At 42.3% G+C, this 25,000-nt stretch overlaps 1 protein-coding gene and 31 non-coding genes across 33 annotated transcripts in view; 4 read left to right on the plus strand and 28 right to left on the minus strand.

The window, feature by feature from the left end:
• Positions 1 to 25,000, plus strand: part of LOC139758810 (putative neural-cadherin 2) — an 831,293-nt gene that overhangs the window by 10,007 nt on the left and 796,286 nt on the right. The window lies entirely within an intron of this gene.
• Positions 243 to 314, plus strand: TRNAP-AGG (transfer RNA proline (anticodon AGG)). The gene has a single exon. It is a non-coding gene; the product is annotated as a tRNA-Pro (tRNA).
• On the plus strand, positions 4,282 to 4,353 carry TRNAP-UGG (transfer RNA proline (anticodon UGG)). Its single transcript has one exon. It is a non-coding gene; the product is annotated as a tRNA-Pro (tRNA).
• TRNAP-UGG (transfer RNA proline (anticodon UGG)) lies at positions 4,425 to 4,496 on the plus strand. Its single transcript has one exon. It is a non-coding gene; the product is annotated as a tRNA-Pro (tRNA).
• TRNAP-CGG (transfer RNA proline (anticodon CGG)) lies at positions 7,921 to 7,992 on the minus strand. Its single transcript has one exon. It is a non-coding gene; the product is annotated as a tRNA-Pro (tRNA).
• On the minus strand, positions 8,231 to 8,302 carry TRNAP-AGG (transfer RNA proline (anticodon AGG)). Its single transcript has one exon. It is a non-coding gene; the product is annotated as a tRNA-Pro (tRNA).
• Positions 8,694 to 8,765, minus strand: TRNAP-AGG (transfer RNA proline (anticodon AGG)). Its single transcript has one exon. It is a non-coding gene; the product is annotated as a tRNA-Pro (tRNA).
• On the minus strand, positions 9,106 to 9,177 carry TRNAP-AGG (transfer RNA proline (anticodon AGG)). The gene has a single exon. It is a non-coding gene; the product is annotated as a tRNA-Pro (tRNA).
• On the minus strand, positions 9,567 to 9,638 carry TRNAP-AGG (transfer RNA proline (anticodon AGG)). Its single transcript has one exon. It is a non-coding gene; the product is annotated as a tRNA-Pro (tRNA).
• Positions 10,036 to 10,107, minus strand: TRNAP-AGG (transfer RNA proline (anticodon AGG)). The gene has a single exon. It is a non-coding gene; the product is annotated as a tRNA-Pro (tRNA).
• Positions 10,445 to 10,516, minus strand: TRNAP-UGG (transfer RNA proline (anticodon UGG)). The gene has a single exon. It is a non-coding gene; the product is annotated as a tRNA-Pro (tRNA).
• On the minus strand, positions 10,749 to 10,820 carry TRNAP-AGG (transfer RNA proline (anticodon AGG)). The gene has a single exon. It is a non-coding gene; the product is annotated as a tRNA-Pro (tRNA).
• On the minus strand, positions 11,201 to 11,272 carry TRNAP-AGG (transfer RNA proline (anticodon AGG)). The gene has a single exon. It is a non-coding gene; the product is annotated as a tRNA-Pro (tRNA).
• Positions 11,609 to 11,680, minus strand: TRNAP-UGG (transfer RNA proline (anticodon UGG)). Its single transcript has one exon. It is a non-coding gene; the product is annotated as a tRNA-Pro (tRNA).
• TRNAP-AGG (transfer RNA proline (anticodon AGG)) lies at positions 11,889 to 11,960 on the minus strand. Its single transcript has one exon. It is a non-coding gene; the product is annotated as a tRNA-Pro (tRNA).
• On the minus strand, positions 12,357 to 12,428 carry TRNAP-AGG (transfer RNA proline (anticodon AGG)). The gene has a single exon. It is a non-coding gene; the product is annotated as a tRNA-Pro (tRNA).
• Positions 12,767 to 12,838, minus strand: TRNAP-AGG (transfer RNA proline (anticodon AGG)). The gene has a single exon. It is a non-coding gene; the product is annotated as a tRNA-Pro (tRNA).
• On the minus strand, positions 13,223 to 13,294 carry TRNAP-AGG (transfer RNA proline (anticodon AGG)). Its single transcript has one exon. It is a non-coding gene; the product is annotated as a tRNA-Pro (tRNA).
• Positions 13,633 to 13,704, minus strand: TRNAP-UGG (transfer RNA proline (anticodon UGG)). Its single transcript has one exon. It is a non-coding gene; the product is annotated as a tRNA-Pro (tRNA).
• On the minus strand, positions 13,933 to 14,004 carry TRNAP-AGG (transfer RNA proline (anticodon AGG)). Its single transcript has one exon. It is a non-coding gene; the product is annotated as a tRNA-Pro (tRNA).
• TRNAP-AGG (transfer RNA proline (anticodon AGG)) lies at positions 14,394 to 14,465 on the minus strand. The gene has a single exon. It is a non-coding gene; the product is annotated as a tRNA-Pro (tRNA).
• TRNAP-AGG (transfer RNA proline (anticodon AGG)) lies at positions 14,804 to 14,875 on the minus strand. Its single transcript has one exon. It is a non-coding gene; the product is annotated as a tRNA-Pro (tRNA).
• TRNAP-UGG (transfer RNA proline (anticodon UGG)) lies at positions 15,214 to 15,285 on the minus strand. Its single transcript has one exon. It is a non-coding gene; the product is annotated as a tRNA-Pro (tRNA).
• Positions 15,505 to 15,576, minus strand: TRNAP-AGG (transfer RNA proline (anticodon AGG)). The gene has a single exon. It is a non-coding gene; the product is annotated as a tRNA-Pro (tRNA).
• On the minus strand, positions 15,966 to 16,037 carry TRNAP-AGG (transfer RNA proline (anticodon AGG)). Its single transcript has one exon. It is a non-coding gene; the product is annotated as a tRNA-Pro (tRNA).
• On the minus strand, positions 17,116 to 17,187 carry TRNAP-AGG (transfer RNA proline (anticodon AGG)). The gene has a single exon. It is a non-coding gene; the product is annotated as a tRNA-Pro (tRNA).
• TRNAP-CGG (transfer RNA proline (anticodon CGG)) lies at positions 18,908 to 18,979 on the minus strand. The gene has a single exon. It is a non-coding gene; the product is annotated as a tRNA-Pro (tRNA).
• On the minus strand, positions 19,229 to 19,300 carry TRNAP-AGG (transfer RNA proline (anticodon AGG)). The gene has a single exon. It is a non-coding gene; the product is annotated as a tRNA-Pro (tRNA).
• Positions 19,993 to 20,064, minus strand: TRNAP-CGG (transfer RNA proline (anticodon CGG)). The gene has a single exon. It is a non-coding gene; the product is annotated as a tRNA-Pro (tRNA).
• On the minus strand, positions 20,302 to 20,373 carry TRNAP-AGG (transfer RNA proline (anticodon AGG)). The gene has a single exon. It is a non-coding gene; the product is annotated as a tRNA-Pro (tRNA).
• On the minus strand, positions 21,360 to 21,431 carry TRNAP-CGG (transfer RNA proline (anticodon CGG)). Its single transcript has one exon. It is a non-coding gene; the product is annotated as a tRNA-Pro (tRNA).
• TRNAP-AGG (transfer RNA proline (anticodon AGG)) lies at positions 21,669 to 21,740 on the minus strand. The gene has a single exon. It is a non-coding gene; the product is annotated as a tRNA-Pro (tRNA).

The raw sequence follows: 25,000 nt of genomic DNA on the forward strand, positions 1-25,000 counted from the left end.
CACAATAGAGCAGCTGACACCAGTCGGTGTCAGCTACGGGACCCAGTAGGTCTGGTGGCACCAGCTATGCTGACACTAACTGGTGTTGCATTAGCAACCCTGCCAGTGTCAGCCGTGAGGCACAGTAGGTCTCCTGACACCAACTAGGCATAGTAGGTCTGCTGACGCACGCTGCTGTCAGCTGTGTGGCACAGTAGAACAGCTGACGGTTCAGGACACCGGGGCTTCAGTACTTACTCGTTGGCCTGTTGGTCTAGTGGTATGATTCTCGCTTAGGGTGCGAGAGGTCCCGGGTTCAACTCCCGGACAGGCCCTAGAATGTTTTGATTATTCGACTCGTATTCTGTAATCTGCATTGTTATTTTCGTTACATTTTTTTATCATTAATTTATTCTCCTTTCCGTCTGGAAGAGAGAGAGAGAGATGTTAGAATTAATCAGAGATACGAGTGGACAGATGTTAGATAGATGAGAGAGAGAGAGAGAGAGAGAGAGAGAGAGAGAGAGAGAGAGAGAGAGAGACGTAGAGTATTTGAGGTATGCCTTTTTTTTTTCCCCCAGGACGCTTTTGATAATAGAAAGTCTAGGTGTTACCCACGACCTATTTCATAGGTGTCTTGCTTCCCAAGGCTGTTGTGCTACTTCCAGTAGAAGGGAAAGGTATTCTCCTTTAGGAAGTTCTCTGACGAGACTTTCCTCCTAGTGATTACAGCCTCAGCAACGGTGACTTTTTTCATCAGCGGTTTAACCTCACTGTTAAAGAAACACGCCCTTTTCACCTTTTCACTGCCAAAGAAACACGCCATTTTCACTATTCACTGTCAAGGAAACACGCCATTTTACACTGTTCACAAAGAAACACGCCATTTTCGCTTTTCACTGTCAAAGGAACGTTTCACTTTCACTGATCACCCTCAATGAAACATACCACTTTCACAGTTCACTGCCAAAGAAACACCCCTCATTCTCACCGTCGGAGAACCACACACCCTTTTACTATCACTGTCCACGAAACATCTCAAACGCCCCAGTTTTATTATTCACCACACAGTAAGACGCCGTAAGAATAGTGAGAGGTCTGGATAAAAATCCTGCAGCTCACACAGCTGGAGGGAGGAAGGAAGGAAGGAAGGAAGGAAGGAAGGTGACACAGCTGGTTTCCTATACCAGCTGCCAGCATTCCCTTATGCACTGCCTATTGCCATCTGGGCAACCATGATGCGCTCTCTCTCTCTCTCTCTCTCTCTCTCTCTCTCTCTCTCTCTCTCTCTCTCTCTCTCTCTCTTCCAAAAGAAGGAACAGAGAAGGGGGCCAGGTGAGGATATTCCCTCAAAAGCCCAGTCCTCTGTTCTTAACGCTACCTCGCTATCGCGGGAAATGGCGAATAGTATGGAATATATATATATATATATATATATATATATATATATATATATATATATATATATATATATATATATATATATATATATATATTCAGATTTGATAAACACGATGTATTACATATTTGATGCTCAAAGCTTCAAGGAAAAATCTAGAACGAAGTATTTTCAAAAGGTGACGCAACTCTTTGGCTCGCTGGGATCTGCGTTGAAGCAATACCTTGTAAATCAAATTCGCCAACGAGGGAAGACTTTTTTTTTTTTTTTTTCTTGGTAAGCAACGTTTTCCTTCAGAAGTCAAAATATGAGTCATTCATAATTTGTTTCATTGCTCTCTCGTAAATTTGTCGTTTAGCATCGCTCCACCTCTTTTCTGTGTTCTGATCTTAAACGAAATTAGTGTTAATGTCATATGCTCTCCCATACAATAACTATTAAGATGTATTATGTTCCATCGCTCAAAGAAACAAGACTTACAATCATTTTCTATTAAGCTAGATATCGTCAGTCAGTTATTCAGACGGATCATTCTATATACATCGTAAAACTCTCTCAACGTTGCAATATTGCTGTGTGTTGCAAGATATTTAAGATACAGCTGACTTATTGTCTTTTGACTCAGTATTATGATACGAATTGGTTGCTTACACCTTTCCAACCCCATCCACCATTGTCCCATCTTGATACTTTGTCGTATTCATACTCTTAGATTGATGGTATGAGCGAGTGAAATCACAAATGCTTCACCTACCTGATCCACCCTATTTGTATATATATATATATATATATATATATATATATATATATATATATATATATATATATATATATATATTTATATATTTTTTTTTTTTTTGCTTTGTCGCTGTCTCCCGCGTTTGCGAGGTAGCGCAAGGAAACAGACGAAAGAAATGGCCCAACCCACCCCCATACACATGTATATACATACGTCCACACACGCAAAATATACATATCTACACAGCTTTCCATGGTTTACCCCAGACGCTTCACATGCCCCGATTTAATCCACTGACAGCACGTCAACCCCGGTATACCACATCGCTCCAATTCACTCTATTCCTTGCCCTCCTTTCACCCTCCTGCATGTTCAGGCCCCGATCACACAAAATCTTTTTCACTCCATCTTTCCACCTCCAATTTGGTCTCCCTCGTCTCCTCGTTCCCTCCACCTCCGACACACATATCCTCTTGGTCAATCTTTCCTCACTCATTCTCTCCATGTGCCCAAACCATTTCAAAACACCCTCTTCTGCTCTCTCAACCACGCTCTTTTTATTTCCACACATCTCTCTTATCCTTACGTTACTTACTCGATCAAACCACCTCACACCACACATTGTCCTCAAACATCTCATTTCCAGCACATCCATCCTCCTGCGCACAACTCTATCCATAGCCCACGCCTCGCAACCATACAACATTGTTGGAACCACTATTCCTTCAAACATACTCATTTTTGCGTTTCGAGATAATGTTCTCGACTTCCACACATTCTTCAAGGCTCCCAGAATTTTCGCCCCCTCCCCCACCCTATGATCCACTTCCGCTTCCATGGTTCCATCCGCTGCCAGATCCACTCCCAGATATCTAAAACACTTCACTTCCTCCAATTTTTCTCCATTCAAACTCACCTCCCAATTGACTTGACCCTCAACCCTACTGTACCTAATAACCTTTATATATATATATATATATATATATATATATATATATATATATATATATATATATATATATATATAAACAGATAATAGGATGAAGAGATAGATGGACAGACAGAGAGATAGCTAGATAAATAGATCGATGGATAGACAAAAAGATAGATAGATAAACAGATAATCTCGTGCTATTATGAATGAACTGAGGCTGAGTTACCTAAGCCGATAAGATTAGATATGGTGGATAGTAGAAACTGGATTATTGTGGAGACCCCCGGCCTCACTTAGGGACTGAAGCTACTTTCTCTTTAAGTCGGCAACCAGTCAGCTAGGTCACAAGGAGATGGCAAAAGAGAAGCAATATTGAAAACAAGGGATGAACTGCAGTGTTGTTCAGATGTAAAGGGGTGCATGGAATATTCAATGACATCATGGGATACTAGAGAACGGCATGGAATACTTGAGAACAGCATGGAATACTTGAGACAGCATGGAATACTAGAGAGCAGCATGGAATACTAGAGAGCAGCATGGAATACTCGAGGGCAGCATGGAATACTTGAGAACAGCATGGAATACTTGAGAACAGCATGGAAAACTCGAGGGGAACATGGAATACCTGAGAGCAGTATGGAATACCTGAGAGTAGCATGGAATACCTGAGAGCAGCATGGAATACCTGAGGGCAGCATGGAATACCTGAGAGCAGCATGGAAAACTTGAGAGCAGCATGGAATATCTGAGGGCAGAATGGAATATTTGATGTGTGTACGGCATACTTAAAAACAGCATATAGTATTTCAGAACAGTATGGATTAACCATGTACAGCAATGGAATACTTTAGGGCAATATGGAATACTCAAGAACAGCATGGAATATTGGGCAACATCATAGAATACTCGGATGTAGTCCCTATGTCTGCATTGCTGTAGTATCCAGATGGTCTAAACACTCGCCATTGCCCTGTAGGTCTAGTGGTATGATTCTCACGTCGAGGGCGAAAGGTCCCGGATTTAACTCTCAGAAAGGCCTAAGAATATTATTAGTAGATAGTTTAGTCATGAAACTAAACTTTATATAAAGTATAAGTTACTTATGTACCAATAAAGCTAATTGGTTTAAGAGTTAGATCTTCGCATCAGATGCTGCAGGCTCCGGGTTCGTATCTTTGACGTGGTTGCCTTATCATGCCTAGGGTAGATAAGGTGTAAGTTGTCATCGGCCTGTTGGTCTAGGGGTATGATTCCTGCTTTGGGTGCAGGAGGTCCCGGGTTCAAATCCCGGACAGGCCCGCCTTATAGTTTCTACAGAAGCAGAACAGACATTGACCATGAGAAAGCTAACGCCGCATTGGTGTCACATCGGCCTGTTGGTCTAGGGGTATGATTCCTGCTTTGGGTGCAGGAGGTCCCGGGTTCAAATCCCGGACAGGCCCGTTCATTATGACTGTTATAATGCTGTTTCCAAAGATCCCGTCAGACCCTCTGATATCAACCAGTTGATTGCTTATGTGATGTAGATCGTTTCAAGTCAGTATCCTTACACATAAGGATTCCTAAGTTCCTGTGATTGGTTTAAGGATGGTGAATATGGATACGCCCTTGCTCCTTCAACCTTTTGCTGTCCATTCTCAATAGCAGGTGGGTCACGCCCTTTCGCTTGATGTGTTTGGCCTGAGATAACCTGAAGAGAGAGATAATGCTGATAATATTTGTAACAATAATAAGATAATGATAATGATAATTATATAATAATGACAATGATGATAATCATATTATGATGATGGTGATCTGACTCGTCTCCAGTATAACAGTGGCTGACGAATCATGGAAGGTCATAAGGGAGGAGTGTCTGCTCTTGGTTGTCTGTCTCACTCTAGCCTCACATTACCCCCTACCCTGGGCTGTTCCAACCCCTCACTCCCAACCATTGTCTGTTGGACCAGACGGTCTCCAGCTCATCAAAGTCTTGTGGTATCAACGCTCAGTTCTCTAGGTCCATCCACTCTGGTGGTAGGACGAGGTGAAGAAGATGGCGAAGCCCGTGCTGTGGGTGGGTTCAAACCATCCGTGGGTCGGGTAAGATCCAGGTTGTGACTAGATGAAGTTTTGTGGTGTAAGAAGGACCAAGAATGGTTTTGCATTACCTCTTCAGTATCTTTCCCAGTAAGTTCTGTTCCCTGTGATGGATAGGGAAGAGGACCAGGTGCGTGAGGCATAATGAGTTTAGGGGAAAAAAAAAAGAAAGTTGGGAAGAAGAGTTTAAGTTAAAGTATAGAGAATCCAGTGTCTTGAGTTTAAGATTGTGGAGACGAAAGCTGTAGGATTTGAAGATGGTGCTTGACGTGTTATTTCTAGCTTAGTTGGTAACACCCACCGCGCTAAAATGTACCGAGCAACGTTATGTTTCAGGCATTGTGCTAAGATGTAGCAACTAACGTGCTAAGATATGCCACCCATCGAGCTAAATTGTAGCAAACGACCTGCTATAATGAGGAAATATTATGCAGTAGGTAACACTGCTTCGAAAATGGGAGACAGGGCACTACTGAATACAGAAGAATAATGAATATTTAGAAGCATATTCCATAAAATAAGCTATGAAATAGTAGGACATATGAATTACTAGCTTTAAACAAAATTCCCTAATTAAACAAGTTACTGTTAAAGTGTTTTTGGCACGACTGGGTTACATTCAAGGACTATACTGGCACCAATGCAACTCTCATTTGCAAATAACAGCACTGGTACCTGCAACAGGTGGGATTTTCCCCCCAAGGACATACAATGTTAATGTCCAAATTGGCTGAAAACTCAGTGTTTTTGAGTGGGTATATGTAAAGAGAAGGTGTACACAATTGCAACAGTTATCAAAGTCTAGGTCTGTGAATACCTGATCGAATTAATGTCAACAGAACCATGTTTAAACGTAAATATATCCAATCCTGCCTCGTTTAACTGGTTGGGCTAAGCTATTTCCTCGTTCGTTCTGGGAAACAATATGCCTTCTGGGGCCATCAGCCGTGTGACGTGACTCGTCTGTAGTTTTTAATTTATTACGTCTGATTTCCTCTTGTTTTCATTCTACTTTCATTCGTGTATCATTTTGTATTTCATGAAGATATGATTGATATTACTCAGCGTATTTTCATATGGCTTTTTTTTTTTATCACTGAAGTGCAGTCGTTTCTTATTATATTCTAAGACATTCAATGTCTCGTATCTAATGTTTGAGCTAAACTATTACTGTTAAACTAGTAAGGATTAACACAGGATCGTGTGTTACCTGTTAGGGTATATCGTCACCAGTATATACTGTTGCGAGCATATCTCTGCTATAACAAAAATAATATATAAGCTTCTGCGTTATTAAACAAGAAAAATGCAATTCAGTGCAAAGAGAACAAGATATTTGTGTAATGCTTCAGTAACCCTTCATTGTTGCTCTGGTTGCATTGGTTCGTGGTGAAACAACTTACAGATCACGGGTTCGAATACACCTTAAGATATTCATTCCGTACTCGTGTGTTTGATCATGCTATTGTTTACATGAAAAAGAACAGTCATGTGTTAACATGAGACGGTGGTTAATGTAACTAACGTCAGTATGATTGTCGTTCGCGTAGGTGCAACAGATAAGATAGCGCTGGAGTGGTGGAGATAAGACAGCGACTGAGTACGTGGCTGATATAATTGAGGCTGTTTTCTTCAGCCCTAACAGTTAAGATGTGTATGATGCTCTCTATTGCAGTCTGGGTCACTATGATGACCACTCACTCTTTACTCCTCTTCAACCCTCTAAAGCACAAGAAGGCATTTCCAAGGCAAACAGACATGAAATATATATATATATATATATATATATATATATATATATATATATATATATATATATATATATATATATATATATATATATATATTTATGATTCTCTTTAGATATTTGAATAATTAAAAAGCAGTGATGAAATGAAGAGTATGTGGTAACAGTGCTTGAGGGAGCGAACACTATGCAGCAACAGTGCATGAGGAAGCTGGCAGTATATAGCAGTGGTGCTTGAGGAAGTAGGCAGTTGTCAAAACGCACATGTCACAAAAAGTCATTTTCAGTGCGTACAGCCACGCATCACCAACCTTCTTTAGTACCATGTATCGCTTACGACATGGAAACGGAGCTTCCCACAGCGTGATCATCTTCCTTCACCTCTCACCCAAGACTGCTAGGGAGGTGGGTATGCAGGATTACCCTCGGGAACACCATACACTACTTATAATGAGATGTTAAAGAGACTCATCCTCTCGCCTCTCTCCATCTATCACCTGAACCTCATCTGACGAGTTAAGAAGATGCTGATGCACCATCCTAGCCAAGATTACCTTGTGCCAAGAAGAGATGATTTCCAGATCCAAAATTCCATCCCTCTTATTCTCCCTCTTCATCGTAAGATATTCGTCAGTAGTATCTATATATATGGCTCTTAAAGATCAAGTCTGGTCACGTCATCATACCTTAGGCACGTACATTCGTTCTCAAGGTTCTCGCCGTAGCACAGATGTCGCACCCTTGTATTTAAAGGTCGTATCGCACGGTATCCAATATCAAAAAGTTTGCTTGAACTTAAACGATCAAGATATTTGATGACCATGTTTCATGTTGATCAGCCACTTTAAGTATACGGCATGACACGCGATGGGAACTGTTGGAAAAAGAGATAAAAGAATGGAAAGAGAGAAGTGTTTGAAAATGAAAACAAAACCCACTACAATCAGATTATCAGTCACACCTTTGATCAGTGAGGTTGATGATGATTAATTAGGATAATTGCCTTGATAAGCTTGTCTTATGTTTAGAAATAAGGTGGGCCTGTCCGGGAGTTGAACCCGGGACCTCTCGCACCCGAAGCGAGAATCATACCACTAGACCAACAGGCCAGTGAGTATGATAGATAGTTATAGTTTGTAAAGTTCATTTTGACATTGATCTTTCCTTCACTTTTTCAAAATACTTCCATCGGTGTCCATAAATCATGGCTGGAATTTCTTGTAATCTGTGTGTGGTATGTTCTCCCACACAAACGAGTCTTAAAGATTGAACACCTAGATGTATTGATAAAAGGTGTTCTTCCTTAAGCAAAAAATATTTTCACTCTCATATGTCAATAAAGCTGCGGGGCCTGTCCGGGAGTTGAACCCGGGACCTCTCGCACCCTAAGCGAGAATCATACCACTAGACCAACAGGCCGTTGGAATCTGACATAAAGGTTTGGCCATGACCGTTGACTGTGGAGGAATGTTTGTGGTCTACCTAACACAAGAAGGTGTTTCAAGGCCACCTCTGAGAGGCAGCTAGCTTCAGCCTCCGGGAACCCCCCAACCAGTTAAGTTAACAACATGATATATATCATCAGACCAATAGGAAGATGGTTACGATAGTTGGTTTTACTTTGCAATCTTGACTCCGGCAGCGACCTTCTCTTCGTCAAAACACATCCAGTGGTGTCCAAGAATCGTACCTGAAACGTGTACCTTCTGTATGACTCGTTTTCAGAGACCAACTGGTTGTATGTACTGAATAATTGACTACACCAGCAAAATATTAAGATGGTTTTCGTTTTGAGAAGGTATAAAGCTGTGGGCCTGTCCGGGAGTTGAACCCGGGACCTCTCGCACCCTAAGCGAGAATCATACCACTAGACCAACAGGCCGTTGGATTCTGACACAACGGTAGGCAACTACTGTTGACTGGTGAGGTGATGAGGAACGCTGGGAGTTTACCTGATACGTCCAAAGGTCACTAGACCAATAGCCCCATGATTTCAACAGTTGGTTCTATTGTGTCAAGTTAAATTTGACAGAGAAATTCTCTTTAGTTCTTCAAGATACTTCTGCCAGTGTTCAAGAATTATACCTGGAGGTTCTTGTAACTCAGGTGTAACTTGTTCCCTCAGAGAAGCCAGTCATATGTATCAAGAAAGTAATAAAACGTTCTCTTTCTTGACCATAAAACTACTTTCGCTCTGATGTCAAAGAAGGAGAAAAAGCCTCGGGCCTGTCCCGGATTTGAACCCGGGACCTCTCGCACCCTAAGCGAGAATCATACCACTAGACCAACAGGCCGTTGGAATCTGACATAACGGTTTGGCCATGACCGTTGACTGTGGAGGAATGTTTGCGGTCTACCTAACACAAGAGGGTGTTTCAAGGCCACCTCTGAGAGTCAGCCAGCTTCAGCCTCCGGGAACCCCCACCAGTTAAGTTAACAGCCTGATATATATCATCAGACCAATAGGAAGATGGTTACAATAGTTGGTTTTACTTTGCAATCTTGACTCCGGCAGCGACCTTCCCTTCGTCAAAACAAATCCAATGGTGTCCAAGAATCGTATCTGAAACGTGTACCTTCTGTATGACTAGTTTTCAGAGACCAACTGGTTGTATGTACTGAATTATTGACTACACCAGCAAAATATTAAGATGGTTTTCGTTTTGAGAAGGTATAAAGCTGTGGGCCTGTCCGGGAGTTGAACCCGGGACCTCTCGCACCCTAAGCGAGAATCATACCACTAGACCAACAGGCCGTTGGAATCTGACATAACGGTTTGGCCATGACCGTTGACTGTGGAGGTGTTGAGGAATGTTTGCGGTCTACCTGACGAAAGAAGGTGTTTCAAGGCCACCTCTGAAAGTCGGCTAGCTTCAGCCTCCGCTAACCCCCACCTGTTAAGTTAACAGCCTGATATATATCATCAGACCAATAGGAAGATGGTTACAATAGTTGGTTTTACTTTGCAATCTTCACTCCGGCAGCGACCTTCCCTTCGTCAGAAGACATCCAATGGTGTCCAAGAAACGTACCTGAAACGTGTACCTTCTGTATGACTAGTTTTCAGAGACCATCTGGTCATATGTACTGAATAATTGACTACATCAGCAAGAGATTGAGATGGTTTTCGTTTTGAGAAGGTATAAAGCTGTGGGCCTGTCCGGGAGTTGAACCCGGGACCTCTCGCACCCTAAGCGAGAATCATACCACTAGACCAACAGGCCGTTGGAATCTGACACAACGTTAGGCAACTACTGTTGACTGGTGAGGTGATGAGAAACCCTGGGAGTTTACCTGATACGTCAAAGGTCACTAGAACAATAGGCCGATGATTTCAACGGTTGGTTCTATTGTGTAAAGTTAAATTTGACAGAGAAATTTCTGTTTCGTTCTTCAAGATACTTCTGCCAGTGTTCAAGAATTATACCTGGAGGTTCTTATAACTCAGGTGTAACTTGTTCCCTCAGAGAAGTCAGTCATATGCATCAAGAAAGTAATAAAACGTTCTCTTTCTTGAGCATAAAACTAATTTCAGTCTCATGTCAAAGAAAAAAATGCTCAGGGCCTGTCCGGGATTTGAACCCGGGACCTCCTGCACCCAAAGCAGGAATCATACCCCTAGACCAACAGGCCGTTGCTTTAGAGAAACTCATTTTACGTAAGAATGATAAGTTGGTCCTTTTTTCTTGGGGTGGGTGGGGGGGGGGGGGGGTGACCGAACCCAGGTTCTGCAGTGACTGATGGCAAAATCTTACTCCTAAATCAACTACATTTATGGGTAAACTACTTAGTTTTCCTTCGTATTAGGCAATTTTTTTTTTTTTTTTATAAAAGTCATGAAAGACACTAATTATTCAAAACAATTGGGCCTGTCCGGGAGTTGAACCCGGGACCTCTCGCACCCTAAGCGAGAATCATACCACTAGACCAACAGGCCGTTGGAATCTGACATAACGGTTTGGCCATGACCGTTGACTGTGGAGGAATGTTTGGGGTCTAAGAAGGTGTTTCAAGGCCACCTCTGCGAGTCAGCCAGCTTCAGCTTCCGGGAACCCCCACCTGTTAAGTTAACAACATGATATATATCATCAGACCAATAGGAAGATGGTTACGATAGTTGGTTTTACTTTGCAATCTTCACTCCGGCAGCGACCTTCTCTTCGTCAAAACACATCCAATGGTGTCCAAGAAACGTATCTGAAACGTGTACCTTCTGTATGACTAGTTTTCAGAGACCAACTGGTTGTATGTACTGAATTATTGACTACACCAGCAAAATATTAAGATGGTTTTCGTTTTGAGAAGGTATAAAGCTGTGGGCCTGTCCGGGAGTTGAACCCGGGACCTCTCGCACCCTAAGCGAGAATCATACCACTAGACCAACAGGCCGTTGGAATCTGACACAACGGTAGGCAACTACTGTTGACTGGTGAGGTGATGAGAAACCCTTAGAGTTTACCTGATACGTCCAAAGGTCATTAGAACAATAGGCCGATGATTTCAACGGTTGGTTCTATTGTGTAAAGTTAAATTTGACAGAAATTTCTCTTTAGTTCTTCAAGATACCTATGCCAGTGTTCAAGAATTATACCTGGAGGTTCTTATAACTCAGGTGTAACTTGTTCCCTCAGAGAAGTCAGTCATATGCATCAAGAAAGTAATAAAACGTTCTCTTTCTTGAGCATAAAACTAATTTCAGTCTCATGTCAAAGAAAAAAATGCTCAGGGCCTGTCCGGGATTTGAACCCGGGACCTCCTGCACCCAAAGCAGGAATCATACCCCTAGACCAACAGGCCGTTGCTTTAGAGAAACTCATTTTACGTAAGAATGATAAGTTGGTCCTTTTTTCTGGGGGGGGAACCCAGGTTCTGCAGTGACTGATGCCAAAATCTTACTCCTAAATCAACTACGTTTACGGGTAAACTACTTAGTTTTCCTTCGCATTAGGTAATTTTTTTTTTTTTTTATAAAAGTCATGAAAGACACTAATTATTCAAAACAATTGGGCCTGTCCGGGAGTTGAACCCGGGACCTCTCGCACCCTAAGCGAGAATCATACCACTAGACCAACAGGCCGTTGGAATCTGACATAACGGTTTGGCCATGACCGTTGACTGTGGACGTGTTGAGGAATGTTGCGGTCTACCTGACGAAAGAAGGTGTTTCAAAACCACCTCTGAAAGTCGGCTAGCTTCAGCCTCCGCTAACCCCCACCTGTTAAGTTAACAGCCTGATATATATCATCACACCAATACGAAGATGGTTACGATAGCTGGTTTTACTTTGCAATCTTCACTCCACCAGTGACCTTCCCTTCGTCAGAAGACATCCAATGGTGTCCAAGAAACGTACCTGAAACGTGTACCTTCTGTATGACTAGTTTTCAGAGACCATCTGGTCATATACACTGCATAATTGACTACATCAGCAAGAGATTGAGATGGTTTTCGTTTTGAGAAGGTATAAAGCTGTGGGCCTGTCCGGGAGTTGAACCCGGGACCTCTCGCACCCTAAGCGAGAATCATACCACTAGACCAACAGGCCGTTGGAATCTGACTTAACGGTAGGCAACTACTGTTGACTGGTGAGGTGATGAGAAACCCTGGGAGTTTACTGATACATCCAAAGGTCACTAGACCAATAGGCCGATGATTTCAACAGTTGGTTCTATTGTGTAAAGTTAAATTTGATAGAGAAATTTCTGTTTCGTTCTTCAAGATACTTCTGCCAGTGTTCAAGAATTATACCTGGAGGTTCTTGTAACTCAGGTGTGACTTGTTCTCTCAGAGAAGATAGTCATATGCATCAAGAAAGTAATAAAACGTTCTCTTTCTTGAGCATAAAACTTCTTTCGCTCTCATGTCAAAGAAAAAAAAAGCCTTGGGCCTGTCCGGGAGTTGAACCCGGGACCTCTCGCACCCTAAGCGAGAATCATACCACTAGACCAACAGGCCGTTGGAATCTGACATAACGGTTTGGCCATGACCGTTGACTGTGGAGGAATGTTTGCGGTCTACCTAACACAAGAAGGTGTTTCAAGACCACCTCTGAGACTCGGCTAACTTCACCTTCCGGGAACCCCCACCAGTTAACAGCCTGATATATATCACCAGACCAATAGGAAGATGGTTACGATAGTTGGTTTTACTTTGCGATGTTCACTCCGGCAGCGACCTTCTCTTCGTCAAAACACATCCAATGGCGTCCAAGAATCGTATCTGAAACGTGTACCTTCTGTATGACTAGTTTTCAGAGACCATCTGGTCATATACACTGCATAATTGACTACATCAGCAAGAGATTGAGATGGTTTTCGTTTTGAGAAGGTATAAAGCTGTGGGCCTGTCCGGGAGTTGAACCCGGGACCTCTCGCACCCTAAGCGAGAATCATACCACTAGGCCAACAGTCCGTTGGATTCTGGCACAACGGTAGGCAACTACTGTTGACTGGTGAGGTGATGAGAAACCCTGGGAGTTTACCTGATACGTCCAAAGGTCATTAGAACAATAGGCCGATGATTTCAACAGTTGGTTCTATTGTGTAAAGTTAAATTTGACAGAGAAATTTCTCTTTAGTTCTTCAAGATACTTATGCCAGTGTTCAAGAATTATACCTGGAGGTTCTTATAACTCAGGTGTAACTTGTTCCCTCAGAGAAGTCAGTCATATGCATCAAGAAAATAATAAAACGTTCTCTTTCTTGAGCATAAAACTAATTTCAGTCTCACGTCAAAGAAAAAAATGCTCAGGGCCTGTCCGGGATTTGAACCCGGGACCTCCTGCACCCAAAGCAGGAATCATACCCCTAGACCAACAGGCCGTTGCTTTAGAGAAACTCATTTTACGTAAGAATGATAAGTTGGTCCTTTTTTCTTGGGGTGGGTGGGGGGGGGGGTGACCGAACCCAGGTTCCGCAGTGACTGATGGCAAAATCTTACTCCTAAATCAACTACATTTATGGGTAAACTACTTAGTTTTCCTTCGTATTAGGCAATTTTTTTTTTTTTTTTATAAAAGTCATGAAAGACACTAATTATTCAAAACAATTGGGCCTGTCCGGGAGTTGAACCCGGGACCTCTCGCACCCTAAGCGAGAATCATACCACTAGACCAACAGGCCGTTGGAATCTGACATAACGGTTTGGCCATGACCGTTGACTGTGGAGGAATGTTTGGGGTCTACCTAACATAAGAAGGTGTTTCAAGGCCACCTCTGCGAGTCAGCCAGCTTCAGCTTCCGGGAACCCCCACCTGTTAAGTTAACAACATGATATATATCATCAGACCAATAGGAAGATGGTTACGATAGTTGGTTTTACTTTGCAATCTTCACTCCGGCAGCGACCTTCTCTTCGTCAAAACACATCCAATGGTGTCCAAGAAACGTACCTGAAACGTGTACCTTCTGTATGACTAGTTTTCATAGACCATCTGGTCATATGTACTGAATGATTGACTACATCAGCAAGAGATTGAGATGGTTTTCGTTTTGAGAAGGTATAAAGCTGTGGGCCTGTCCGGGAGTTGAACCCGGGACCTCTCGCACCCTAAGCGAGAATCATACCACTAGGCCAACAGTCCGTTGGAATCTGACACAACGGTAGGCAACTACTGTTGACTGGTGAGGTGATGAGAAACGCTGGGAGTTTACTGATACATCCAAAGGTCACTAGACCAATAGGCCGATGATTTCAACAGTTGGTTCTATTGTGTAAAGTTAAATTTGATAGAGAAATTTCTGTTTCGTTCTTCAAGATACTTCTGCCAGTGTTCAAGAATTATACCTGGAGGTTCTTGTAACTCAGGTGTGACTTGTTCTCTCAGAGAAGCCAGTCATATGCATCAAGAAAGTAATAAAACGTTCTTTTTCTTGAGCATAAAACTTCTTTCGCTCTCATGTCAAAGAAAAAAAAAGCCTTGGGCCTGTCCGGGAGTTGAACCCGGGACTTCTCGCACCCTAAGCGAGAATCATACCACTAGACCAACAGGCCGTTGGATTCTGACACAACGGTAGGCAACTACTGTTGACTGGTGAGGTGATGAGAAACGCTGGGAGTTTACCTGATACGTCCAAAGGTCACTAGAACAATAGGCCGATGATTTCAACAGTTGGTTCTATTGTGTAAAGTTAAATTTGACAAAGAAATTTCTCTTTAGTTCTTCAAGATACTTCTGCCAGTGTTCAAGAATTATACCTGGAGGTTCTTATAACTCAGGTGTAACTTGTTCCCTCAGAGAAGTCAGTCATATGCTTCAAGAAAGTAATAAAACGTTCTCTTTCTTGAGCATAAAACTAATTTCAGTCTCATGTCAAAGAAAAAGATGCTCAGGGCTTGTCCGGGATTTGAACCCGGGACCTCCTGCACCCAAAGCAGGAATCATACCCCTAGACCAACAGGCCGTTGCTTTAGAGAAACTCATTTTACGTAAGAATGATAAGTTGGTCCTTTTTTTTTTGGGGGGGGGGGTGACCGAACCCAGGTTCTGCAGTAACTGATGGCAAAATCTTACTCATAAATCAACTACGTTTATGGGTAAAGTACTTAGTTTTCTTTCGTATTAGGCATTTTTTTTTTTTTTTTATAAAAGTCATGAAAGACACTAATTATTCAAAACAATTGGGCCTGTCCGGGAGTTGAACTCGGGACCTCTCGCACCCTAAGCGAGAATCATACCACTAGACCAACAGGCCGTTGGAATCTGACATAACGGTTTGGCCATGACCGTTGACTGTGGAGGAATGTTTGGGGTCTACCTAACATAAGAAGGTGTTTCAAGGCCACCTCTGAGAGTCGGCTAGCTTCAGCCTCCTGGAACCCCCACCTGTTAAGTTAACAGCCTGATATATATCATCAGACCAATAGGAAAATGGTTACGATAGTTGGTTTTACTTTGCAATCTTGACTCCGGCAGCGACCTTCCCTTCGTCAGAAGACATACAGTGGTGTCCAAGAATCGTACCTGAAACGTGTACTTTCTGTATGACTCGTTATCAGAGACCATCTGGTCATACGTACTGAATAATTGACTACATCAGCAAAATATTGAGATGGTTTTCGTTTTGAGAAGGTATAAAGCTGTGGGCCTGTCCGGGAGTTGAACCCGGGACCTCTCGCACCCTAAGCGAGAATCATACCACTAGACCAACAGGCCGTTGGAGTCATACCAAAGAAATGGCCACTAAAACGAACAGTTGAGATGCTGGTAATGCTGAGAATCTACCTGACATCAACGGGTGTTTCAAGGCTTCCTTAAGAATGCAGCCCCAGCCTCCTACCTGCACTTTTGGGCATCACAATAGGCGAAGTGGTGGCATTATGTTGAAGCAGGGCATGTGAAGGTACGCCACATAGTAGCTCGTAGAGACCTGGGGTCTGGATAGTTGACCCTGGTTTCAGTATATGTAATAGATAAAGAGGAGTTATGTACCAAATGGGCTGTTTGTTTTTCTTTCTAACGCTTCGTCGCTAACGTGGAATAGGTAGATAGGTAACACACACACACACACACACACACACACACACACACACAAGTACCGTGGTGAAAGTGCATACCTGTTCGGCAGGTGGTTGCCACATACCACCTGTGCGTGTATGTGGTTGTACCATTTATCATTACTATTTGTTTGTGTGTTGAAGGAAGAGAGTGTTACACTCATGTTGCCCCGTCTCTAAACCTTGAAAATATGTAATGTCTTTTACTTCTTTATATGTATGCGCGCACACACACACACACACACACACACACACACACACAACACATACACAACACACACACACAAGAGCACCGTCCTTACAGCAGCATATACCCTTACTCCATGGACAGTTGGTGATTTACTAGGATAAATGCCTTCGTAAGCTCGTGATTATGTTTAGGAACAAAGTGGACTTGTTCAGAAGTTGAACCCGGGGACCTCTCGCGTCCCTAAGCGAAAAAAAATCATACCACTAGACCAACAGGCTGACGAGTACCAGAGATGGTTCTAGGTTGTAGGCTTTGTAAAACGTTGTTAGCCAACACCTACAACATCTGGTTATGTTTTGTAAAGTTTATTTCGATGGAGTAGTTTCACTCAGGTCATTGAAATCACTTTTATAAGTGAGGAACTTGTTGGAACTCTTACTTATCTTCTAAGCAAGCGCTTTGTATATATTGAACACCTGATTAGACATATGAAAGGTTGTCTTTCTTAAGCAAAAATGGTTTTCGCCTTGAGTTAAAAAAATGCTATGGGCCTGTCCGGGAGTTGAACCCGGGACCTCTCGCACCCTAAGCGAGAATCATACCACTAGACCAACAGGCCGTTAGAATCAGACACAACGGATGGTCACTACTTTTAACTGGTGAGGTCTTGAGGATTCTGTGCTGAGAGTCTACCTGATGCGAACAGGTGTTGTAAGACGCAGCTCCAACCTGCTAATTCAACTGTGGGCAACCCCAGATGTTACATTCACAACCAGTCTGTATATATATATATATATATATATATATATATATATATATATATATATATATATATATATATATATATATAGATTGGGGCCTGTACATGCAGGAGGGTGAAAGTCGTGCAAGGAATAGAGTAAATTGGAACGATGTGGTATACCGGGGTCGACGTGCTGTCATTGGATTGAACCAGGGCATGTGAAGCGTCTGGGGTAAACCATGGAAAGTTTTGTGGGGCCTGGATGTGGAAAGGGAGCTGTGGTTTCGGTGCATTATACATGACAGCTAGAGACTGAGTGTGAACGAATGTGGCCTTTGTTATCTTTTCCTGGCGCTACCTCGCGCTCATGCGGGGGGAGGGGGTTGTCATTTCATGTGTGGCGGGGTGGCGACGGGAATGAGTGAAGGCAGCAAGTATGAATTATGTACATGTGTGTGAATATATATGTGCGTGTGTGGACGTGTATGTATATACATGTTTATGTGGGTGGGTTGGGCCATTCTTTCGTCTGTTTCCTTGCGCTACCTCTCTGACACGGGAGACAGCGACAGGGTATAATAAAAAAAGATAATGATCACGTCGTTAGGGGAGATAGAAGAACGAGACAGAAGACGCAGAACAGTCAGTTCATATACAAGGAAGAGACGCAGCTAAGATAGTGTGATCATTACACGAAAGTGCACTTGGGAACTTATCTTGCTTCATTTTCCTCGTGGTTATCAGCAAATGTATATGTATATGAAAGTAATTGCATATGAAAACTGATAATGTGTACAGTGGTCACTGATGACAAATCTTTAAAGTTTCCATCATAAAAATTCATTAATAACGCCCTCTGAATAAGCTACAGTTTTCAAATTATCAAATATATAGAACATTAGTTTAACCTTGTAAACTGGGAACAGTCGAAACTTGTATACCCTTTCGTCTCACTTAGGGAAATGGTTATTGCAGAATCCTATCTTGTTAGGGTTACCGATAAGATCAACCTAAGTAAAAGTATGTAAACAGTGGATAATATTTTGACAAATTGTAGATAAAAATAAGATAATTTCTAAGGTGTAATGTGACAGCCAAATATCCTTATCTTATACCTGACCTTATATCGCAAGGTCAAACTTTCCATGTTTCTCAGTTCTACCACTCCACGTTCCTCAGGTGGAGTGAGGTCTAGTTTAGTGTGTATGTCCTCTTGCTCGAGATTCTAAACGTCATCTTCAAAGGTCGTCACCTTGTGTTTGTGTTTGTTTTGGCCGTGTTCAGGAGGTTGATATCAAAATGAACGTCTGAAGATACTTGGAAGTTACTTGGACTTACTCGACCAAGGAATTTGCTTGCCGAGTGTCTTAATTGAACGGTACATGAATACGGCATGGTGTGCGAAAGTGACTGTTTAAAAGGAAGATGAATATTGTATAACAAACACTAAAGATTCTTCATTTTGGGAAGAGATGTAGTGTCTGGGAGACGATCTCAGGACCTACTGTACTTAGAGCAATGAATTCTAGATGCTGTTGATGGTCTAGTAGTATAAGTAAAACCTTCGTAAGTTCGTCATTATGTTCAGAAGTAAGCTGGGCCTGTCCGGGAGTTGAACCCGGGACCTCTCGCACCCGAAGCGAGAATCATACCTCTAGACCAACAGGCCAGTTGATGGTTAAAGAGTAAGTTATGATCTTCAAGATTCAATAAAAAAAAAAAAAAAATATTTCCACTCAATCCATCAAAACAATTCTGGGAGTGTTCAGGAATTATGCTGGAATTTCCTGTACCTTATGTATGACTTGACTTCCCGGATCATCAGTTATACTGAACACATTAAGAACAAAAGTCAAAAATGTCCACTTTTTTAAAAGTTTCATTCTGATAAATTAAAAAAAAAAAAAAAAATGGCTTTGGGCCTGTCCGGGAGTTGAACCCGGGACCTCTCGCACCCTAAGCGAGAATCATACCACTAGACCAACAGGCCGTTGGAATGTAACAACAGATTGTCAGTGGCATTAACTGATAAGGTGTTGAGGAGCACTGGGCTGGGAGCTTACCTCACATCAACAAGTGTCCTTTAGGAGTCATGGAAAACGCAACTTCATGAAGCCCGTTACATACACTGTTACGGAACCACAGTAGTACAGTATAGAAGTATTACAGTATAGTACAGTAGTAGTAGTACAGTACAGTATTAGTACAGTACAGTACATCAGTAGTAGTACAGTACAGTACAGTAGTAATAGTACAGTACAGTACAGTCAGTGTTTTTCTTTGCCCTCGTGGGAGATTCGAATGAGAAACTGTAGAAGCTGGTCTCTGGTGTCTTACCACGTGCTTCAAGACGCAGCTCCAGCCTGCTACCTGGAAAGCACTGAGGTGTCAGCGGGATGGGCCAGGACACATAAAGCGGTCAAAGTAAACCTCGCAGTAGTTAGTGGGGCTTGGCTGCGGAGGGTTGGCCCTGGAAAGAAAGATGAAAGAAAATAAAGATAAGACATGTTTAGATAAGCAATACGTGTCTTTGTCTTTTTTTTAGGGATGTTGATTGTCTGGGATACAAACCCAAGATTCATGTGATTAGAGCAGTAATCATACGTGTAATTCAAGAGACTGTTGATGGTCTAGTAGTATTAATGCCCTCGTCTGCTCGTCATTCTAGTTTAGAAATAAGTAGAGCCTGTCCGGGAGTTGAACCCGGGACCTCTCGCACCCGAAGCGAGAATCATACCACTAGACCAACAGGCCAGCTGGTGGGTCTCACTTTTTTAAAGTTCATTTCAATAAAGAAACTTCTCTTCGTCCAGTCAAAAAACGTACGGTGGTGTTCAGGAATTATGCCTGGGATTGGCTGTATTATATGTGACTCGTTCTCCCAGAACATCGGTCATATATACTGAAAAACTGATGGAATATAGAAAAAATAAGGCCCATTTTTTAAATAGTTTCGCTCATATTCAGAGACAGATAAGTTGATAAAGGTCTGGGCCTGTCCGGGAGTTGAACCCGGGACCTCTCGCACCCTAAGCGAGAATCATACCACTAGACCAACAGGCCGTTGAAATCTGACACAACGGATGGCCACGACCGTTGACTGGTAAAGCGTTGAGGAAGATTGTGTACTCAGCTGACGTCAACAGGTGTCTTACCACGTGCTTCAAGACGCAGCTCCAGCCTGCTACCTGGAAAGCGATGGGAGTGTCAGCGGGATGGGCCAAGTACACATAAAGCGGTCAAAGTAAACCTCGGAGTAGTTAGTGCGGCTTGGCTGTGGAGGGTTGGACCTGGTTTCAGTACATTGTCCATAACAGCTGAAGAGTGACAAGTTCCTCGACGAGATTGTACATACATGACATAACCTTGCATAACGTGTGTGTGTGTGTGTGTGTGTGTGTGTGTGTGTGTGTGTGTGTGTGTGTGTGTGTATGTGTGTGTATGTGTGTGTGTGTGTGTGTGTATGTGTGTGTGTATTTTGTCAATGTTTATGTGCATGGGGGAATCACAAGTTCTTTTGCAGGCGTAGTCATCATCTTTATACTTCCAATTATAATTTAGCCGGAAGAGGGAAATGGAGGAAGCAAATATACTCTTCCCCTAAGGGTCGTACCGGCTTAATCTAGGGCAATACCGTCATTTTCAAGGGCCGAACTCTTGTGCCCAAGGGTCAAATTCTTGTGCTCAAGGGTCTTATGGCAATGCATCGAGGTTAACATGGAATTGAACGATTAAATCTAATGACGAAAAATCACTTGAACTTTCTTGACAAAGATATTTGCTTTATAAGTTTGTGATTAAATGACCCAGTATTACGGCATGACACGCAGTGGTGACCGTTGGAAAGAAAGATAAAAGAAAGTAAAGATAAGACGTTGAAAAAAGCAATACGCGTCTATGTCTTTCTTGAGAGATATTGATTGTCTGGGATACAAACCCAAGATTTACTGTAAATAGAGCAGTAATTATACCTGTAATTCAAGAGACTGTTGATGGTCTAGTAGTATAAATTCCCTCATTTGCTCGTCATTCTAGTTTAGAAATAAGTAGAGCCTGTCCGGGAGTTGAACCCGGGACCTCTCGCACCCGAAGCGAGAATCATACCACTAGACCAACAGGCCAGCTGGTGGGTCTCACTTTTTTAAAGTTCATTTCAATAAAGAACCTTCTCTTCGTCCAGTCAAAAAACGTACGGTGGTGTTCAGGAATTATGCCTGGGATTGGCTGTATTATATGTGACTCGTTCTCCCAGAACATCGGTCATATATACTGAAAAACTGATGGGACTTTTAAAAAGAATGCTCCTTTTTAAATAGTTTTGCTCTAATTGATAGATAAATAAAAAGAACTAAAGTTCTGGGCCTGTCCGGGAGTTGAACCCGGGACCTCTCGCACCCTAAGCGAGAATCATACCACTAGACCAACAGGCCGTTGAAATCTGACACAACGGATGGCCAAGACCGTTGACTGGTGAAGTGTTGAGGAACGTTGATAGTCACCCTTACGTCAACAGGTGTCTTGCGGCGTTTAGTAATACGCATCTCCTTCCTATACTATTACGTCTACAGACTAACCTGGGAGCGGGTATATAAATCCTGGGTTCGATTCCTATACAAGTGGGTTCCAGACGATAAACACAAACTTTAGATTCACCTTTCCAATCTTGAACAGGTCCATGTTTTCCTGACTGTCAGTATCTTACTTCAATACATCTGCTGTAGATATATCTTGTAATGCCCTCAAGTGTGAGTCCATAAGAATTCTCAATCATCGTTTTGGCTGAGATTTGAACCTAGAGTTCCTATGGGTCTTGAAGTGTTACATAGATAGGTATTTCTAGATGTGGTAGTTTATATATATATATATATATATATATATATATATATATATATATATATATATATATATATATATATATATATCCCTGGGGATAGGAGAGAAAGAATACTTCCCACGTATTCCGTGCGTGTCGTAGAAGGCGACTAAAAGGGGAGGGAGCGGGGGGGGCTGGAAATCCTCCCCTCTTGTTTTTTTTTTAATTTTCCAAAAGAAGGAACAGAGAAGGGGGCCAGGTGAGGATATTCCCTCAGAGGCCCAGTCCTCTGTTCTTAACGCTACCTTGCTAATGCGGGAAATGACGAATAGTTTGAAAGAAAAGATATATATATTTATTTATGAATAGCTATTAGTACAGTACAGGCAGTGTGAAGTATCTATAGAATATTTCCATATCCATGTACTTCAATGCAATTCTGATGTTTGCCAGCAGGTAATCGTTCTCCCTTACAGTTCTCAAGTGGAGCACTAGTTGTTAACAGGTTGGTTATAATATCGATTCTAAAGTCCCTCTTGCATAAAGATTTCTGTACCTTACTTCCTACAATGTGATATTCGTATCGATACATTCTTTCACTGTGACATGTGTATGTACTCGAGATTCATTTCGTCAACTAAGTATCAGGAGACCTTTGGAGTTTGTTGAGTTCCCCTTGTAAGCTGATGCAATATCCGTATTATTCTTTACTTAAATCATTACAGTTGCCTATATTTTTCGTGTTAGTTCATCTATGTGTGTGTGTATGTGTTTGTGGAGTGTCCATGTACATGCCTGCATGTGTGTGTGTGTGTGTGTGTGTGTGTTTGTATGTGTCCTTGGTATGTATAAGTGCGTGTGTTTCCATGTGTATATGTGTGCATTTGCTTATATATTTGTAAGTTACATTAACTGTCCGTTTGTACTTGACGGGGAGAGAATTGTACACTCGTGAGATCCTTTCTCGTGTGTGTGTGTGTGTGTGTGTGTGTGTGTGTGTGTGTGTGTGTGCGCGCGCGCGCGCCAACAATCATCAGTTACATTTCTTATGTCCGCCACACAAAGAACCACACCTTCCTCAAGTACCCACAGCTCACTACGCCTCACAAACGTAACACATACAAACACGCAATACGAAAGCCTCGAGAATGATACAGAATCCTCTTGAGCAGACAGCTGGAGCAAGGTGGTGGAACAGCTGGTCTCCTTCACCAGCTGCTGCCACCGCTACCCCTCTCATGCACACCGCCTCTCTCCTCTCTTGGGGTCGTGACCTTTACCATATCATGAATTTCTGACATGAATTTTGTTGTGCCCTCCCATATCTAAGACACACAGACTGGCAATTCTATCTCTGCTGTGGGTTATGATTTTTTTCTCCCTCAAGGAATCAATGTAAAAACACTCTTATATCTTACTCATAAATTTTTTTTTGCCTCATGTGGATCATGAGTAACAACAAAACCCTCAAACCGAAGTATTTTCACATGCAACGAAGCCTTCTGGTTCGCTCGGGGTCTGCGTTGAGGTGATAACATGTAAATCGAATTCGCCGACGAGGAAAGAGCTCTCTGGGCGGTGACATTTCGCAGTAACGGTCATTACATACGCTATATAAAATGTCCTTATAACCTCTAACTACTGCAGGCGCTTAGTACCCTTCGTACGTTGTAATCTGATGCTAGAAATCGAGATGATGTAGTGAAATAATGATTAAACAGTGTGAATAGTTATTGACAAGCGTTTTCACAGTGGAAGACACTATAGCCCTAACACCAGTGGCATAAGATGGGGAGGAGGTTTTGGAAGTGGTTGAAATATCTAGAAAAGATGTTGCCATAATGTTAGAAGGATTTGACCCATATAAGGCTCATGGTCCAGATGAAATTTCATCATATGGGCTTAAGAGGGTTACAAATACGCTTGATAGACCACTTGAATTACCGTTCGAGATGTCACTGGAGTGAGGCATAGTGCCAAGGGAATGGAGAGAAGCATACATCATACTCATATATAAGAAAGAAGACAAGGAACAGGTTTTGAACTACAGGCCTGTCTTACTAACGAGTGTGGTGTGTAAGGTTCTGGAAAAAGAATGTTAGAAAACAAGTGGATGACTTTCTACGAAGGAAGGAAGTTCCTAAGTGAGACAACATAGGGAAAGGAGGTCATGTGTAACTAACCTTTTAGACTTCCACGAGAGAGTGAGCTCAATCCTGGGTGGACTGTCTGTATTTGGACTGCCAGAAAACATTTGACACTGAAACACATAGGAGGCTGATTATGAAACTGAATCACCAAGCAGAAATAACGTGAAAATCCTCCATAGGACGGAAGATTATCTCAGTGAGATGGAACAAAGGACGAATATCAGACCAACCATTTATAAATAGATTAGATTGAGTTGACCAGCGGAGTGCCACAGGGTTCAATTCTGGGACCATGACTCTTTTGGATCAACATCAATGACTTGCCTGAATATGTAGAATCCTACCTTAATATGCTTGTAGATGATGCAGAAGTCACGAGGGAAGTGAAAAGCGAAGAGGATTGCATCAGCTTGCAAGGGGACCTAAACAGACTCAGGTGTCAGTTTGAAAGGTGTTTGATGAAATTCAACCCCAGCAAATGTAAAGAAATGAGGATGAACATAGCGAAAGACGACCTCAGTATGATGATTATCACCTAGAAGGAAGGAAGCTTCAAGATTCACTATGTGCGAGACGTACTTGGGAGTAGACATCATTCCTAACCTGTTGCCAGAGTCCCACATTAGGAGAATAGGTGATGATTCAATATATATGCTGGTAGGTATCAGAATAGCTTTCAAGTATATGGATAGATAGATATTTAGCTAGCTGTTCGTATCCTGCACAC

Source organism: Panulirus ornatus, chromosome 31, assembly GCF_036320965.1.
Source record: "Panulirus ornatus isolate Po-2019 chromosome 31, ASM3632096v1, whole genome shotgun sequence".
NCBI classification, from domain to species: Eukaryota; Metazoa; Arthropoda; class Malacostraca; order Decapoda; family Palinuridae; genus Panulirus; species Panulirus ornatus.